At 31.9% G+C, this 6,546-nt stretch overlaps 1 long non-coding RNA gene across 1 annotated transcript; it reads right to left on the bottom strand.

Moving 5' to 3' along the window:
• Positions 1–2,790: 2,790 nt before the first annotated feature.
• Positions 2,791–3,902, bottom strand: LOC129896678 (uncharacterized). Its single transcript, XR_008768019.1, has 3 exons — positions 3,642–3,902; positions 3,125–3,558; positions 2,791–3,036 (listed from the first exon to the last, which is right to left on the bottom strand). It is a non-coding gene; the product is annotated as an uncharacterized LOC129896678 (long non-coding RNA).
• Between the last annotated feature and the right edge of the window lie 2,644 nt (positions 3,903–6,546).

Genomic DNA, 6,546 nt, shown 5'->3' with positions numbered 1-6,546 from the left:
TACAAAATTGAATATAAAAAAATATTTTTCAAAAACAAAGCAATTTATTTCATGTAAAAAGGATTTATGATGAAAAGGATTAAATTTTAAATTGAAAAGATACATTTTGAACTGAAAGAAAGTAATTAGAGGAAAAAAATTGAACAGAAGCTGAAAAGATGGCATTATTGTGTAAGGGGTCGTTTGGTAGAGTGTGTTAGCAAAAATAACGTGTGTATTAATTAGGTGTATTAATAGTAACTTATTTGGTACATTTTTTCATGACATGTATAATTAATGCTTGCATTAGTTATGCACTCTCTTGTGCATTAAGGCTTGCATTACTAATACCATGGATTTCTAGGTATTAGCAATGTAAGGGGATTTAATGTTTGCATTATTATGATTAAAGACCCAATTACCCCTTAAAACCTCTTTTACATATTTTCCATCATAATTGTTGAGGATATTTTTATAAATAATTTTTTATGCAATACATGTTAATTTTTAATACACTAAACCAAACAATGTATAAGAAATATTATATGTATAAGTAATGCAAACATAACTAATACAAGCATTATAAATGCAAGTATCACTAATACACTCCATTTAGCATTGTTTTAATACACTCTATCAAACGATCCGTAATTTTATTATACATGCATAAAATAAATTGGTAAGGTTTAGTATGCATTTGCCCCAATCCCCATAACTTGTATCAAAATCCATTCGATATATTCATTTTCTCATTCATTCTTTTATATAAATATATATATATATATATATATATATATTATGTTATTTTATATTGTCATCAGGTTTTTCGATCAACTAAATAAAAAGTAACGTGCGAAATCAACATGAAAATTTTTATTGTGGAAAAAAAATTATACTCAAAAGAATAAGAAATCACAACCTACTCCGGAAATATATGCCTCAAATCTTCACTAAAATCTCGAGCACTTTCAGTTTACAACTCTAGAACCAAAGAGAGTAACTCTAGCCCTTTTCTCTTCCTAGTTGCAGATACTATTTTCAATATTCTACCCTAAGCTTAAAAGTCTTTATAACTCGAGGAACAAACATCTGTTACATAACTTCTATTAAAGTAAAAGGTTAGAATATCTCGAACAAATAATCTAAAAACTAGAGAACTATGACGACAATTTCTTTGGGGACTGGTTCTCTTTGTTGATAGTTGACTCTTACAAAGCACTTTAACAGCAATGCTAAGAATAAATATTGATTTGTGCGAATAGCGTCTATCTTCAATAACACAAATATGTTGTTTTATATAGGAGAGGTGATAGTCAAAATCCTTTGTCTTCTCGCTCCCAAGCTCAATAAAACTTGATCTATAAATTCAATCCCAATGGAATGATTTCCATAAATGTTTCGACCTTTGTGTGTAATTTTTCCTTATCTCAAAGCTATTTGCTCTTGTGCAAATATGTTAATGCTTTCCTTATTGAGTTATTATTTCTTGTTCCATGTTTATACTATAAACAAAATTCCTCAAGAATTTTCTTTTCACTTAAATTCTGTTTTCATTTTCAATCTACTATGAAAGACCTAATTCCTTCACTTTATACATAGAACTTTTATGATACAATTTTTTTCAGTAGACATGATAAGGGTCCAGTTCTTTAGTATTTATTTGTCTATCATAAATACTATCAACTCCTTATTTGAGACATGTCTAGAAATCAGTTCTTATATAATATTTAGGCAAAACCCATTGGTGGCCTTCAAAAGTTGGCACCAACTTTCACTTAGACACCTAAATCAAAAGATGTTCATTTTAGACACCTCATGTAAGGGTCCGCTGTGTCATGTTGACATTTTTTACACAGTTGGCACTTCGCGTGTTTTGCACCTATCTGAGGCGCGTAGAAACGCTTTTTTAATATGATGTGGCATCACACTTGGCCTATAAAAGTTAAAAAAAATCAGTTTTCTCTCTTTTTCTTTTTTTCTCTCTTTCATGTCGAGCTTCTCCAACTCTTCCATGGCCTCTTTGGATGAATGTCGATATTATAAATATAGTAATGAAGCACTATTAAAGATTTTTTGGACTCAACTAAATTCAGGTCGTAGATAATTTCAAAGGTAAAGTAATTCTTTATTTTTTTAAAAGTTAATTAAATAGTTAATTGTGGGCTTCTAATTTTTTTTCTGATTGATTTTATAAAAAATGGGTGGCTATGATTATTTTTATTGGTATGAAGATCGACACCCTCCTCAAGCAAATAAGGTAATCTGGGGTTTGTTGAAGAAAATCTAGGTTTTTGATAAAAAAATAAATCGAGCAAGAAATCTATTTATTATTGGTGTCATCGCTACTGGTTTGGTGATGTTTGGAATATGACATTGAAGCCTAATTGTTAGAATGTATTGTGTTGTGTTGTTCAGGTATAGGTAGTGGTGTAGTACTATTTTGATGTTGTTGTTGTTGTAAAGTTGTTTATGTAATGAAATGAAATGAAACGAAACAAAAGGAAACTTCATGTTTTGGATGAAATGAAACTTCATGTTGTTGTTGTTGCTGTAAATTTCTAGTTTGGCCACATTTGTATGTATTTTGATGTTATTGTTGTATACAATTCACAATTTTGTTGTCACTCAAAATATAAACAAAAATATTTTAAAAATATAGCAACACTCATGATAATTTAATACCAAAAATATATAACAATATCACAATGTAACTCAAAAACGTGCTTCACAATGAGCTCAAAGTTAGCATTATGCTAAATACCAAGATCAGTGGATCAGTTTAACAAGGCTACAGCCCTCAAAAGTGTTTAATAGTACCAGAATAAAGCAAAAATAACAATTTTTTGGTGATTACATTACATAGAAAAAAGTATTCAAAGTTGGTGCTGCTGTTACTTTTTCTTTTTGTTTACCATTTGCTGCAACTGAGAGATAGTGAACAGCATCTCTGTTTTTCCATCTCAAGCCTTTAGGCTTAAAACCAAGGTCTATGCATGTTGAACTTGCATTCTTAAAATTTGAACCTGTTGGTAGAATTCTTTGACTTGAAGTCCTTGGCTGTTTTTACAAAAAAAGAGAAACCAAAATTAGTAAGTAAGCTGCACTTGTAAAGATTAGTATGTAACCAAAGGACAAAACAACATACATTGAGTATTTGGGTTTCACTTGCACTTGTGAAGATGCCAAATTCAACATTACTTGATCCATCATTAGTTGGCTTCTTTGGCCCCCTCTTGCAGAATCTTCTCCAGTTGCAACTCCTCTTCTCTTTTATCCAATAATCTTTTTTCTCCTCGGAAGTAGTTGACTTGTTATTCCTCTTGTAACAGGAATACTTATATCTAAATATGATGGTGGTTGGCTAGAGCTTGCAGATTAATTCACCCTTTCAACTCTACTTGTATTAGCACAAACTGTTGTTGAAGAAGCATGCTTGCTTGATGTCGTTGATGCAGGTTGGCTGAATGTTGTTGGTTCAGGTTGGCTGGAGCTTTTTGGTTCAGGTTGGCTACTTTTTTGTGAGCTTTGACCAGTAAATTGTGAATCATTGTTAGCTATTTTTGAACTTTGACCAGTAACCTGAATATTTAAGCACAAAATATATGTTCATTAAAATTCAACAAGTGATTAAAAAAGACACAAGCAAGTATAAATTATGTTACCTTGTAATATCTCTTGTTATGACCTTGTTGTTTACACATGGAACAAGTCTATTTCACCCCTTGTTTGGGCATTTTCCCATACTTCTTTCTTGGTTTATCTTTGCCCTTTCTTCTATTTCTTGCGGTCTGTCAGGCATTGATTTAGGTTCAGAAGATTCAATCGTTGGATTGTTAGTTTCAGGCCACATCTTTATATTTGGAATTGGTTGGATGAAATGACTATAAGCCTTTAAGAAGGTATTCTTCTTATACCAATGCTCCACAAGAGGTTCAGGCTCCTATTATATGTGGCACAGAGCAGAAATAGCATGTTAGCATGGAATTCCTCTCAGTTGTCAAGTTCTACAACTACAAACTCTATCAGCCAAGTTAACTGTATGCCTATACTTTCCTTCTCCAATCTCAAACCCAACATCAGCATTCGAAAGCACCTTGCATGTCCTAGTCTTGTCCTTATTCTACTCTAAGATAAGTCTAGCCATAGGTGCAATATCATATATTCAGGTGTTGTCAAACTTAATCATGTTCACATTCTAATCATTATCTTTCTCCTAATTTCCTCCAACATGGTTATTATAGATTTGTGTCTACATAATAAGATCCATGATTTAAAGGTCTCACACATGTTATTTTCAACTGCATCACATTTGAAATGCTCTTGAAAGAATGCCCTAATCTATGACACTTTTGGATAATGCAATAAATCAGCACAAATATCCTTACTAAGATTGCTCATTTTATGAAGCTCTTTCTTGAACTTCACTTCAAAATTTGCCTTTGAACATCTCCAGAATTGTTTTCTCTTTTCCTTTCCCTTACAGGTTTGATTCCAATTAGACCAAATATTTCTAGAACACCTTCTAACTTTAGCATTTGGTAGCGAATCATCAACAGTTGTATGAAAACCCTGCAAAGGAAACAAATAGATAATTTAATAGCTTTAGCAAATGTAATAGGTAATTACCTTTTGCATATCTGCTATCACAGTAAGACCCTGTCCAGTACCCAATTGCAGGTCCTCTTTCAAGTAATTGATAAAGAAATTCTAACTATGCTTAGTTTCTTTATCTACAATTGCCAGGCTATAGGAAACATCTGATTGTTTCCATTCTTGCCAATTGCTACTAGAAGCTCACCCTTGCAAGTACCCTTTAAGAAACATCCATCAAATACTATTATTATCCTACATCCTTACTTCCACCATTTTTTCAATGCATCAAAGCACACATAGAAGTATACAAACAAATTCTTTCCTACTGCAGTTTCTTTATCCATTTTTATCCAAACAGAACTATCAGGATTGATCTGTTTTATAACATCAGCATAATCACATAATCTTGCAAATTCCATATTTCAGTCACCCATAAATTCTTTAAGAATCATTAGCTTTGCCTTGTATCAGATGGTCCTATCCACATACAATCATAACTTCTCTCTACACAATTTTTGTATTTCTCAAATCTTTAAGGATGGTTGTTAGTTATTTCATCCTTGAATTTATTTGTACGCATTTTGTTCTTATTTGATGGAGAACACTTATTATAGGATGGTAGTTCTTGCTCAAAAAGTTACCAGAATCTCTATCAATTGCACCATAATACAATCATTTGCATTTTTCTTTGAATTTATATTTAACTCCTTGAATTTGTTTGCTAGAAATTTACTTGTACACATTTTGTTCTTATTTGATGGAGAACACTTATTATAGGATGATAGTTCTTGATCGAAAAGTTACCAGAATCTCTATCAATTGCATCATAACACAATAATTTGCATTTTTTTTGAATTTACATTTAACCCTCACTCTATGAGCTTCATTGGGCCTTAACTTAATCTGATAATTGTATTCTATTGTATAATTTGCCAAAGCCTTTCTAGATTGTTTAATGTTTAGCATTTTCAAAAATCATTCCAAGTTCAAAAATAGCAATTTCACATTCATCATCATACCTGACTTTTTTACTCTTCCTTCTTCCTGGTTGATCAACACCCCTAACAGCTTCTACATTTATCACATTTATGCTATCATCACTATCACAGTCTGAGCTATCAATATACCCTTCATCTCATCACAATCTGCTAACATATCTATCATTCTTATTTCTTTCAATATCTTCAAAGCCACTATCAATACCAGCTTCACCTACTGGTATTTCTTCAAGTACTTTTTTTTTCTCCTAGGAGTAGGATTTCTTTTGTTCCTCCATTCAGCTCTAAAGGATTTCAATTCTTCATTAACATCTGAACCATCTTCATTAGGAATGACATTTATATCTGAGTCACTACTAGGCAGATTTGACTCAACCTGAGACTCATTTACATCTGAAACAACCTCAGTCTCATTCACATTTGAAACAGTCTCATTCTCTATATTTTCATTAGTATTTACATCCACAGATTCATCAACAAAGTCTGACCATGCTAAAAGACTAGCTGGAGTTGGCAATTTCTCTAACTCATCAATTTCATGGACCACATAGACATGAAGGTCATCACCATCTATTAAGTCTTTCACATAGTCTAACAATTGAATATCAAAAGTAACTTGGACAAATTCATTGTTAATTTTATTTTGACTGTAAAAAACCTTCATATTTGTGTACCTAAGGTCTTTAGTGTATGAAAGAAACTCGACAAGGCTAAAATGATCTTTATCAATGGCAACGGCAAATACATCTATTTCTCCTTTGTAAGTAGGGTTAGGGCCTGCGATAACACGATCCCCATGATGAAAATATGTCAATACATAGTCGTTCATAGCTCAAAAAGAAGACTCCCAACACAAGGAAATACCCCCCAAAACCCTTACTTTATCAGTGCAACTTTAAAAAAAAAAATTAGTTACAGAATGCTAATAAAGAGAGTGAAAACAACCAGAACATACACCTTCTTCAAGAATGAAACA

This window comes from Solanum dulcamara, chromosome 7 (assembly GCF_947179165.1).
Source record: "Solanum dulcamara chromosome 7, daSolDulc1.2, whole genome shotgun sequence".
NCBI classification, from domain to species: domain Eukaryota; kingdom Viridiplantae; phylum Streptophyta; class Magnoliopsida; order Solanales; family Solanaceae; genus Solanum; species Solanum dulcamara.
Note: the sequence above shows the minus strand (reverse complement) of the source record. Positions and strands in the feature narration are given on the sequence as shown.